Genomic DNA, 12,558 nt, shown 5'->3' on the forward strand with positions numbered 1-12,558 from the left:
AGTATGCTATTTTATTTTAATCAGAAATATTTACATCTCTACTTCAGGTTCAACCCAAGGTTTCTTTTCTATATTTTTCTCTTACATCTTCTGTTCTATATTTAACTATGCTCACCAGCTATTGGCATATATCCTTAAGTACTTCAAATATTTAACTGAATCATAAAATCAGAGCGTAGTCTAGTTTGGAAGGGACCTTAAAGATCACCTAATTCCAACCTCCTTGATATGGACATAGGCACCTCCCAACAAAAAAGGTTACTCAAAGCCCCATCCAACCTGTCCTAGGACACTTTCAGGGAGAGGGCATCCACAACCTCCCTGGGCAATGTGTGCCAGTGTCTCATCACCCTAACACTAAATAATTTCTTCTAATATCTATCCTAAATCTACCTCCTTATAGTTTAAAACCATTTCCCTTTGTCCTATCACTTCTAGCAAGTCCCTCCCTAGATTTCCTGGAGCCCCTTCAGGTACTAGAAGGCTGCTATAAAGTCTCCCCTGAGCTTTCTCCAGGCTGAACATACCCATCTTTGTGGCCCTGCTCTGGATTTGCTCCAAGAGCTCCATGTAGTTCTTGTATTGGGGGCTGCAGAACTGGACACAGTACTCCAGGTGGGTTCTCATAAGAACAGAGTAGAGAGGGAGAATCAGCTCCATTGACCTGCTGGCCACGCTTCTGGTGCAGTCCAGGATACTCTTGGCTTTCTGGGCTGCAAGTGCACATTGCTGGTTCACGTTGAGCTTTCCACCAACTATTATTTTTGACATATGACTAGACTTACAGGGAGATACTTGCTACCTGGATACGCAGCAAGTATTTGTTGTAGCATTACTAAAGTGGCATGCTTAAGTTGGAAAGCAAAATACACAAGTCCCAGCTTTGCCAACAATTATATCTAAGCTTCATTTTCAGCAAATAAGCAGTCCAAATTCCTTTGTAGGATTACTCATCTGCTCATAATCAAACATCCTGATTGCAGAATTATTGCTCTTCATTCTATAATAATTTGTTTCTTTGCTATGGATTTTGATAATGTATTTTCAGTTTTATACAAAATTTTCTTCTAATTCCATATCACTGTAAGAAATTATCAATTTTCTAATCATATAGAATATTTCATTCCTGAAGCTTTTAAAATATTTTAATGTTATTACTGTAACTTATAATGTGTTTAATAATGGGATTCTAAATAAAAAAATCTCTTTTATTAAAAATAATTAAAAACACAGTAGGGACCATTTAAAGGAATTGTCTTCATTAACAGATCAGACATGACAATGCATTTCTGTTCATTTTTTTTACAGTCCCTGGATTACAAAAATCTCTTGGTTTTCAGTCTGGTAATATTAAACTGAGATTAAAACAAATGGGCAGAGTGCATGGTTTGTACTGATTGCCTTATTAAAGAAAATAATTTTGTCACCTGACAATATGCCCAGACTCATGTTGTTATTCCTACATTTTTTCCTGGTCCCACAGCTATTTCTGTTGTGTTCTCATTTTGGATCAGTTCACTGCCTTTAGATCAGTGCACTGCACCTTACAATTTATATATTTTGCTTCCTAAACATTAATAAATATGAAGTAATTTTTGGAATATATTTTAAACAAGACCTTCAGCTACTTTCATTAACTGCTGTAAGAGTAACTTTGCTGATTAACATGCAGCAATGACCATACTCACTCTGCTTACTCTTTAGACAGGACAGCCTGAGGGAGGCAAGAAAACCCCAAGTTCTTCCAGGGAGAACTGTGGACTAACTTGCCTTTCTGCTAACAGACCATACTCCATTTCCATTCCATCCATGTCTAAAAGTAAAGCAAAACAATGCTATATACATAAAATTGAAAAGTTGCTCTTCAGTTGATGCTGGGATAATTGTGCAGCTTGCAGTTCTGTATACTCAGTGGACTGAAAATGTTGTCTCTTCAACTTCGACTGACTGGTTATAAATGAGGTAAGGTATCTCTTGTTCATTATCAGAGGATAAAGTCTTAGGTCAATGTTAAAAGTTAGTTACATTTATCTACTTTAATAAATTAAATTTATCCACTTTGAAAAGATATTAAAAATATCCCTATGGCACCTAAGGAGAAAATCCCTGTGTACTCTGAAATGGAGCTCTAGTAATGATGTAACTGAGAAAATGCGTTTAAGAAAAAAATGCTTATTCCTACAGTGAATCTCCAAGACCTAGTATGAACATGAGAGACCAAATGTCATGTTGCAGTTTTGCTATAAATATTCAAGATAAAGTAAGACTGGGCTGGGGAGGAAGAAATGACAGTGAAATGCTGAAAACAGGGAGAACTTACCATGCCAATCACTTCCATTCATTCTACCACCACAACAGCAGAGATTATTCAGATGCTAGTTAGAATCCATTTATGAAGGGTTCTGAGTACTCATCCAAATCATGAACAACTTAATATACTTCATATGGTTTATTCCTTAAAATCTGAACACTAACAAATCCTCAATTACTTTTCATAAATCCGCTTAAGTCTTCTTATCATGATACACATTCAGTGAATGTCATTCTGAAGTTTTATACCAAACTTCTTATCATATTTGAGTGCTTCCCATCAATGACTGTTACTAATGCAACAATACCAATCTTTTTAGTCATTCTCAGTATTATATATGAACATTATAGAGTATCCAAGTGTAATTGCTGATGCTAGTAAAACATTATAAAAGCTTTGTAGGGGCAATATTTTCCAGAATTTTCCAGGAAGAGTATGTTCATATGTGGTTCTTTTAAAAAGACAACTAAAAGAGAGCTATTACATCTCTCCCCTTAAAAAGGATGCTGCTTTATTTTAAAGATTATTACTGCATCGTTAGAAGAAAGAAGGTTTCAAAATAAAGTTCTTTTATCATAAAATACAGTTACATTCCCTCTCCCTCTTAAAAATAGCAAATCAAGATAAGGCAATAAATTGTATCTGAAAAAATACCAAGCTGTGATCAACTTGCTGCTGATACTGTATTTCCTATGGCAATATCCTATGCCCTCTGTAGCAAAATGACATTCAGAATTATGCATCAAGCAAGTCTGTGCTCTATTTCAATGAAGATCTGTAAATTGTGTTGAGATTCAACATTACATTTTGATGTTTATAAATCAGACTCTCGCAGAGATATCACCAGAATACATTCCAGACAGGTGTCTGAAAAACAAATTATAAAAACCTCACTGATTGAAAGTGGTTATTTCTTCACCCCAGTGCTACCGAGACACAGCTGTTCTTTTATTTATCAGATTTGAAATGTAGGACTTTTAAACCAGTAACTGATCTGCATTTCTTTTAGTTATAACATGTGGTCATTTGTTCAGAACTTACAATATGTCTAAAAACGTCAGCCATAAGAAGGCAAAGAATGATATCCTTTTTTTTTTCATAAAATCTGCTGAGTTGCAAGGCACCAGTCAGGATCATCAAGTCCAACTCCTGTCCTTGTGCAGGGCACTCTAGAATCACACCATGTGCCTCAGAGCATCATCCAAATGATATTTGTTTTGGTAGAAATAGGACAGTGACCAACAAAAAAGACTGAACCGTGCCATTATGTTGTGTGCTAGCTGTGATTTGTTAAGTTTTAATATTGAACCTATCATTTAATAGGAAAACAGTGCATTGGATATGGCACAGAAAAAAACATTCTAATTCATAAATATAAGGTACATAGTGAGGTTCATATCTGATATGCTTCATATTTTCATTATCTGTAACAGAAAGGAGTAAAGAAGAAAACTTCATAGACAAATGAAAAATATTAGAAGTGCAGTAGCATATCCAATAAATATTCTATCTGTCATGAGTGACCATGAACTTCTACTAGTTGAACACTTCACTGTCCCTATAGATATGATAATTAAGTCACAACTGTTAGAGCTACTTACCCTTAATAGAAGAACACTTGAAAGTACTGTATGTTGGTCTGGTACGGGATTAACACTGAGAAGAACCAAATTCAAATAGAAGAAAACAAATATTCTCAAAAAAACCTATTAGGAAACCTGAAAATGAGTGAACAAATGAAAGTAGACCAAAACTGATTAGAGGAGATTTAGATTGGTTGTTGGGAACAAGTTCTTTTCCATGAGTGTAGTGGAAAAATGGAACAGGTTGCCCAAGGAGGTAGTTGAGGCCTCATCCATGGAGTTATTCAGTGTGAGGCTTGACAAGGCTCTGAGCAACCTGATCCAGGTGAGGATGTCCTGGCTTGCTGAAGGGGATTGGACTAAATGACCTTTAGAAGTTCCTTTCAACCCAAATTATTCTGTGAATTCAGGATTTTATGATTCTATTAATTTTGTTTGTTTGTTTACACAAAACATCTGTCATGGTATTTGAAATTGTATAAGCAAGTGCATGTGTATGTAAATACATGCAAGCAATAGTTTGCAAATATATCAGAAGTTTGCAATAGTCATAACTCTATGTAGTAATTTTATGCATTGCTAGTCCAATTAATATGGGAGTTATTAGAATAAACTTTAAAAAATTATAAATATTGCCTCAGAGACTCACTTTTTAAGATTTTTATTATGTAATTGTATAATCATGGTGCTATTTTGTGTCACTCTAAAAAGGTTATAAATGTAAATCTATCAAGCAATCTGACTTTATGGGATTTAAAGTTTCATAACTTTAATATCAAACCTATATAAGGTTGAAATAATTTTCCTCCACTGCTTTGAGGAGATCCATGAATTTTGTTTAAATATATTCATGAGACAACACTGAAATTTAAACTGTGATTTCACATCAGTTTTGCTAAGTAGGAGGAAATAACATTCCAAAAGGAATCTTCAAGATCCAGAAAATGCTTTTCCCTGTGTTCCAAAGTATAATATTTCAATTGGCTTCTGTAAAATGCTTTTCACTTTCAACATTTGGTTTGTGTGTGGTTTGGATGTTTAAGGTTTTTTTAATTTTTTTTGAGGGAATCCAGTTTTGCCAGTGTTAAGGCTTCAAAAATGCAAAGTTCAAAGGAGTTAAAAAACTAGCGATGCTTGAGAATAACACTAACTGTGCCACTAGTTAAAACTGGGGAGTTCCATTTTCAAATGGCATTATCAAGCAACAATCTATTCTTAAGTAATATTCCATCTATTAGCTTGATCTCAGTCCCTGGGAGTTTAACAAAAACAAGCAGTTACATGAGATGGAGATTGCATTCACAGACAATTCAAATCAGTTAATTCATAGACAAAAGCAATGATGATTTCAAAAGCAGCACAAAAAAATTGGAAATATTAGAACTATTGAAATATCCTGAGGCCCTAGTGCCAAAAAGTGTAACTGTAAAATGCAAGCTTAAAACTCATAAAAAGTCTATATAACTGGCAGGTTGCTGCCACTATCTATCTTCCTTTGTCTATGCCCTTTAACAAAGAACTGTGAAAGACCAACACTATTAAGAAGGAATACTTAATGGGTGACAGTACTTTCATTTTGTGCAGGATGGAAGTTGAATGTTTCCCACAGATATTTACATGATAAATTGTATAAAAAAATGTTCTCATGGTTTCTTCTTAGAGGACTTGATAAATATCTATGCAGTGCACATAAAAATACCTATACAGATGGAATACTGTGTGGTAAGTGAAGAATGAATGCACAATGGATGTATGGGGAATGAAGAATAGTTACAATGTCATGATTTAAAAGACAGAAAGAAATAAAATTCGAATTGCATCTTTGCTGTAGAAATTTTGCAGTCCATTTAGATCCTAACAGGAGTAGTGGGAAGTTAGGAATAAACTGAGGAGAACAGAGGGGAATAAAATATTTAATACAATGAATTGAGAAGTCTGGAACATGGAAACTGGGCACATACATCTGGTCTTTTATACAAAGAAAGTGAAGAAGTTGTCCACTTACAAATGAGTTGTTACTGCCTTTTAAATAGGAAAGAAAAGAAATTATGGTAGTGTCAATTGCACAAGGCAGATGCTATGTTTAACAGACAAATAGGAAGATACTATCAAGTCTTTACTTGGAAAGACTCTGCCTGTCTTTGAGACCTACAGTACAAAAACACTTCTCAGAGAAACTGGCAGGAAAATACCAAATAGATTTCTAGGGAGTCTGAAATAAATGTGACTCCTAACTTATGGATCATTGGCATCCATTACATATTATTAAAACTATAGTATAACTGGCATAAGGAGAAGCAGGCATCCCAGTGAAAGAAAGAGGCCTAGATCATAATTTTCTTTTGGTTACTGCAATGAAGTGTCAGTTGCAAAAGTCAATACATTTGAACAAGGTTTGGGGTCTATAGTGGTATAAGAATTAATCTGTTCCCTTTTGTGGAACTCAAAGGAAGGTAAGTGGATCATACAGCCAATTCTTCTCTGCAGAGATATATTCAGACCTGGAATCAAAGCCTGGCCCGCAATCAGTATCTCATTGGTGTGCTGATTTTGACTGGATTAATTTTTTCCATGTTAACTTGTATGGGGACATGGAATTTGTGCTGGAAAGTGTTGCTAATACAGAGATCTTTTTGTTATTGCTGAGCAGTGCTCACAGAGAGCCAAGGTCTTTTCTGCTCCTCACACCTCCTGAGTGGACAGGAGGTGCACAAGAAGCTGGGAGGGGACATGTCTGGGAAAACTGAACAAAGGGATATCCCAGACCATATGATGTGCTCAGCATATAAAGATGGAGGAAGAAGGAAGCGGGGGATGTTTGGAGTGAGGGTGTTTGTTTTCCCAAGTAACTGTTAGTGTGAGGCAGCCCTGCTTTCTTGGAGATGGCTGAACAGCTGCCTGACAATGGGAAGTAGGGAGCAAACTCCTTATTTTGCTTTGTCTGCACATGGAGTATTTGCTTTATCTATTAAACTGTCTTTTTCTCACTTCTGATTCTCCCCATCCCACCAGGGGGAAGTGAGCAAGAAGCTGTGTGGTGCTTAGTTGCTAAAGCACAAAAAAAAAAAAAATGTCTTTGGTTGATTCAGTGTCAAATTTTATTATTAATATGCAAAAAAAAAAAACCCAAAAACACCCAAGACTTGTCATAGTTTGATCTCTATCCTTATAGTGCCTTATAGAATGAAAAATGAGTAAACAATGTTTAATCAAAGTATTTGCATTATGTCAAGATTTCAGCAGAAAGTACTTCTCCCTTTCCCTAGATTGATTATCAACATTTCCAGGCACATAAATTTTTGAATATTCGTAGAACTGGATTGTGAGGCATCTACAGTTCTACAGTAATACTTCAAAAGTGTTTTTCAATGATGAATATTCTTTCATGAAAAATCTTTTTTTTTTTTTTTTTCCCAGAAACGTCTAACACTTGAGAAAAGAAATAATTCACAGCTTTCCAGAGGAACACTTCACATTTCCTCATAAAAAATACTTGAGTTCTATGTTGTATGGGAAAGAATTCCAAATTATTTCAGTCAATAGGATTCAAACATGAAAAATTAGTGGGTCTGAAACATCCATGCCTACTATTGTAAAGTCCTTGCAGCAATACTACTCAAGCCATTTACCATTTAAAAGAATACTATGAATTTAAATTATGGCTCAACTACAAAACATCAAAACCAGATAACAGGTGTCTTTCAATTTATAGACACCTTGAACATTTCCTAATAGATTTTACATGTGAAAAGGACAATGGAAAAATATACTTGTTTTACCAAATCTCTCCCCTTTTTCAATTCACAACTCAAGATAAACAGACTAAATAAACAGTTATTTAAGGTAGAAACAATGCAGAATTTTTCATCCTGGACTTTGGGGGCTGGACTCTTTTCCCCTCAGCACTTTAATAGAAAGCTGGTCTTCTAATACCTGAATAAGATCTAAGTCTTGACTTTGAATTATCAGGCCTCCAAGAATATTGCTCTCTTCCTGTACAATATCTTCTAAATCTGAATGGGAAAAGTGATATTCAAATCAATAGGATGAAGGACTGCTAGGAGCCTGTAAAAACAATGTTGGTTTTTGTTCTAAAACTAATTTTCCTTCCTTCCTTCCTTCCTTCCTTCCTTCCTTCCTTCCTTCCTTCCTTCCTTCCTTCTTTCCTTCCTTCCTTCCTTCCTTCCTTCCTTCCTTCCTTCCTTCTTCCTTCCTTCCTTCCTTCCTTCCTTCCTTCCTTCCTTCCTTCCTTCCTTCCTTCCTTCCTTCCTTCCTTCCTTCCTTCCTTCCTTCCTTCCTTCCTTCCTTCCTTCCTTCCTTCCTTCCTTCCTTCCTTCCTTCCTTCCTTCCTTCCTTCCTTCCTTCCTTCCTTCCTTCCTTCCTTCCTTCCTTCCTTCCTTCCTTCCTTCCTTCCTTCCTTCCTTCCTTCCTTCCTTTCCCTCCTCCCTCCCTCCCTCCCTCCCTCCCTCCCTCCCTCCCACCCTCCCTCCCTCCCTCCCTCCCTTTCTCCATCCCTCCCTTTCTCCATCCCTTCTTTCCCTCTTTCCTGTGTTTTCAAGATGTCTTGAAATCTTTACTCTCTACTTCTAATCTCTCCAGTGATGCCACCTTTGTCCAGGACACAGTATATTTGTGGAGCTAATACTGAATTGCTGCAGTGCTCACTCTGATACTTCTGCAAAATCCATGTGGGTGGAAATCTACTTCTGCCTAAAGCATCACTGACTCCATGGGACGACAAAGCTGTAACACACTAAGCAAAACAGAAGCATTGCCAATGTGCATTATCTCCTGAGGCTTTCTGAAAAATTAAGCAAAACCTGGTGTCTGAGCTTCGTTTGTAATAAATGAGGCTTATAAGCTTTATTTTCTTGATCTGGGTTAATGGAGAACCAAATGCACAGATTCACCCCTGCATTTCCTTGCAAGGCATTTATAGCCCCAGGCTGTTCTAATTCTATACAAGATTGTAAGAAATAGTTGTTTTCAGTACTTTGAAGTTCTGAAAACCAAATAAAGTAACTTGTAGGATGAGTCAGAAACACCCAGATTCTTCAAAAGATACCATTTCATTGCATAGAGCAACGTATTTTTATTTTTCTAATTTTTACATCAAATGCAACAATTTCTCTTACAATGTTTGAAGACTGAAGCAGACTAAGCCCCTTGCAAGCATGTACTCTTGCAGTAGCATTACCACAATTAGTTTGGAAAACACCTGCTAGTTGACATATTTATGTTCTAGGTCCTTTTAGCCTGCTGTGATTACCAGTTGTCTTTATAGGACAATATGACTTCTTCTCACCATGTTCTTCTAGAATTTGAGATAAAACTTTACCAAAATAAATAATAGATCTTATGTAATTTTCTTAAAATCTGGAAAGATGTATACAGAGTTCTTTTAAAATTAATACTCAGAAATCATAATAAGGCACACCAGTAAAAAAAATACTAGTTAAAAATATTAAAAAAATAAGATTTGATTGACTCATATTTTAGACCACTGGTTGAATTCCTGCTGTGTAGCACAAAATTTTCTATACAGAGAAACCTGTAATAAAGAACTTTAAATACCAAGAAAAGAAAGCTTCAATTCAAGTAGAAAAATGGCATAACGGCTTTTCTGGTTATAATTAAAATGAGTTTTGTTCAGCCCACTGCCCAGAGTCCATGTAATTATCACCTGAAATAATATTTCAATAGACTAGAACTACATAATAAAACTTCTTTACCCTAATAATTAAGAAGGTTAAATGTGACTTCTGTAGCATGGAAAAAGTATTGTTTAGATACATCCCTAGTAAGACTGAAATCAAACCAAGGAAAATAATCAGCAATAGAACCATTTATTTTATATATTTTATTTTCTATGTAAAAAAAAAATCTATTTTCCATAGATATTGTCATAATTGCATGTTAACATTAGCAAAAAAATTGACAATAGAAGAACAATGATACTAAACAACATTTTTCAATAACATGACTTTTTTTCCTATCTGTACTGTACTTCAGAAGGTATACAAATTAATTTCACATAAAAATGGAAAATGTTGATGCTAGCTATGGCAGATAAACTGAATAAACTTGCTTCTTGTCTTATACTTTGAAGGCACGCTCTTACATTATCAAATAAGTTCATGTTATTCATCTGTGTCAATCTTATCATTCTTTGATGACTCCTTTAAAAAATCCTTTGCTTGCATGAGTAACTTCCATTTTGAAGGGGAGCTCTGTTCCCCAAAATTAAAAATCCGACCCAATAGCATGGATGCTTTCTCATTTCCACATACATGTATTAAACACTGATATTTTTTAGAATATGAGTCAAAAATATCACCCTGGTCCTCAGGGATATTTCATGAAAGAAATCTTAAATTAGTTTTACACGGTAATTTTTTAAAATACTGTAACATTTAGTCCATTCAAAATCATATTCTTTACCTTCAGTCCAGTAGCAAGTGAATGTATGTACTCCTAGAGTTCAAAGCTGCTGATGCCTGATTATTATTGCATGGAGGTACTGAATAAAGTTATGTCTGCTATGTAGTCCTGGATAGTTTTATGGAGTTCAAGTAGTACTCTGATAATTAACTAGTAATTCCATTAAGAAGAAAAAAGGGTTTTCACCTATTTGGAGAAACACAATACATTTACTTTTATATTTTTCAAAGACTTCTTTTCCCCTTTTCTATGGGGGAAAAATCTTCTCAATACTATAAAACCAACATCTGCATATATGTGACTGAACTGTAATTGGGGTCAGGAATGCTATAAAATGATCTGGAAAGTAAGACCATTAGGGGACTATGAGAAGAGTTTATGCATTCCGTATGGAAGAAGACAAATAAAAAAAAAAAAAAAAAAAAAAGAGAAAATATATACCTACAAGATAAAAAAGTGTGATACAGGGATTCTATTACAAGGGTTATATACTTCTACTACTGAACTTCCAGTAACACAGAGTGATACAAAGCCATAGCCAGCTGCATTTTGGTTACATATTTTTAGGGCAGTTTGTGTGTGAAGTTCTCTGTATTAATGCACCACACAGTGAAATGAACAAAAGATAATTTTAAAATGTTCGCTAGATAAGCAAATGCAATCCAGTAAAGACATCTGACAGACCTGTTTTTAAATGGACCAAGACAATTCGTTCCTTGGTTCACATGAAGGAGGATAGACAAGGCACCTATCTCTCATCTCAAATTATATTCTCTTATTTTCCATGCAAAACCTGACCTAATTCTTATTTATGGCCAATAACAATAGTGAAATACAAAGTAAAAAATTTTTTAAAAAAGATTAAAAGTTCTCTCACTTATTTCGTAAGTTCTGAAATAAAAACTGTAGGTGGTACAAAAAGACGAACACTATAAAATAGATATAGATAGAATATACTGAGAATATACTGATAGATATGTACTGATAGATAGAAGATACTGAGAGTGAACATAGCCACAGTGCATCTCTTATCCTCATTGTCTTCCAAATTCCAGCTTCCTGTCCTCTGCTATCTAGATCCTGGGAGCGTGGATATCCAGTTCCTGGGGGTTTTGAAAAGTTTTCTAGAATGAGAGCTTGAAAGACCTCAAGACTAGTATTTAGTAGTATATATCTCATAAGAAACCAAAGGCTTTTTTCCAAGGCCCAGGTTAAAGAACAAAGCTCTGAGTGAGGAACTGTAAGAGGAAACCTAATCAGCAAAGTTAAGTGAGCAACCTAATCTCAGTCATTGAGTAACTGAAGTCTGAGAAGAGGTTATTTCTGTAAACCAAATTTCTGAAAAATTAGGACTCCTCTATCCACTCCTACATATCCACTTACTGAGGTGTGTGAAAATAAAAAATTCCTTTTGGATTTTAAAAACTTTTAACTGCATAGCTGATGTTTTCAGAAGTGGAAAAGTCAGTGAGTTTCACACTGACACAAGAGCCAGTCTTGCCCCTACCCAAGGAGAGCAGTAACTCTAACCTTGGCTTGCAGATTTCTGTGAAATTCTGAGATTGATCAAGCAGCAGAACATTAAAAACATAAAACTGACACTGGTGTCATTGAATTGGGGTAAAATTCTGATCAAAATGTTATGTTGTCTAAGGACCGTTACCTCCACATTGTTACTGCTCATGGCCACAGGATCAATGACCTGGAGAAATGAGGTTGTAAGTGCACCCTTACAAAGCAATCCTAGAAAGTTAGTAGCCCAGCCAGAGGCTCTGTGTTACTACAGCCACTAAATGAAGTAAATATTTATTACCAGTGGCAGTGTACATCCATCTCCCTACCAGTAACAGAAAAAATTTGATGACTGCTAAAGACATAGAAGAAATTTACATTCTCACTGAAAGTTTTAGGTGAATTTAGTATTAGGTAATTTAGTATTTGTGGAGGGAAGTGCTTCCTGAAAAATAGCAGGCATATTTTAAAAATTTCCATTACGTAATAGGGGATAATATACAGGTATTTTTAGTCATTTTAATTAATCTATCTAAACTCAGGCTCCTAAAAAGTGCAAATAATATGAATCTTCTTGAATACTCAGCATTCAGTACCTTCTATACAAATAATATCTTTTAAACTACATCAGAACACGTATTAGTAAAAATGAAAGCATTTTACAATGTAACAAAACAGGAAACAATGACAGCACAATTTCTTCAAATCAGC

Source organism: Calypte anna, chromosome 3, assembly GCF_003957555.1.
Source record: "Calypte anna isolate BGI_N300 chromosome 3, bCalAnn1_v1.p, whole genome shotgun sequence".
Taxonomy (NCBI): domain Eukaryota; kingdom Metazoa; phylum Chordata; class Aves; order Apodiformes; family Trochilidae; genus Calypte; species Calypte anna.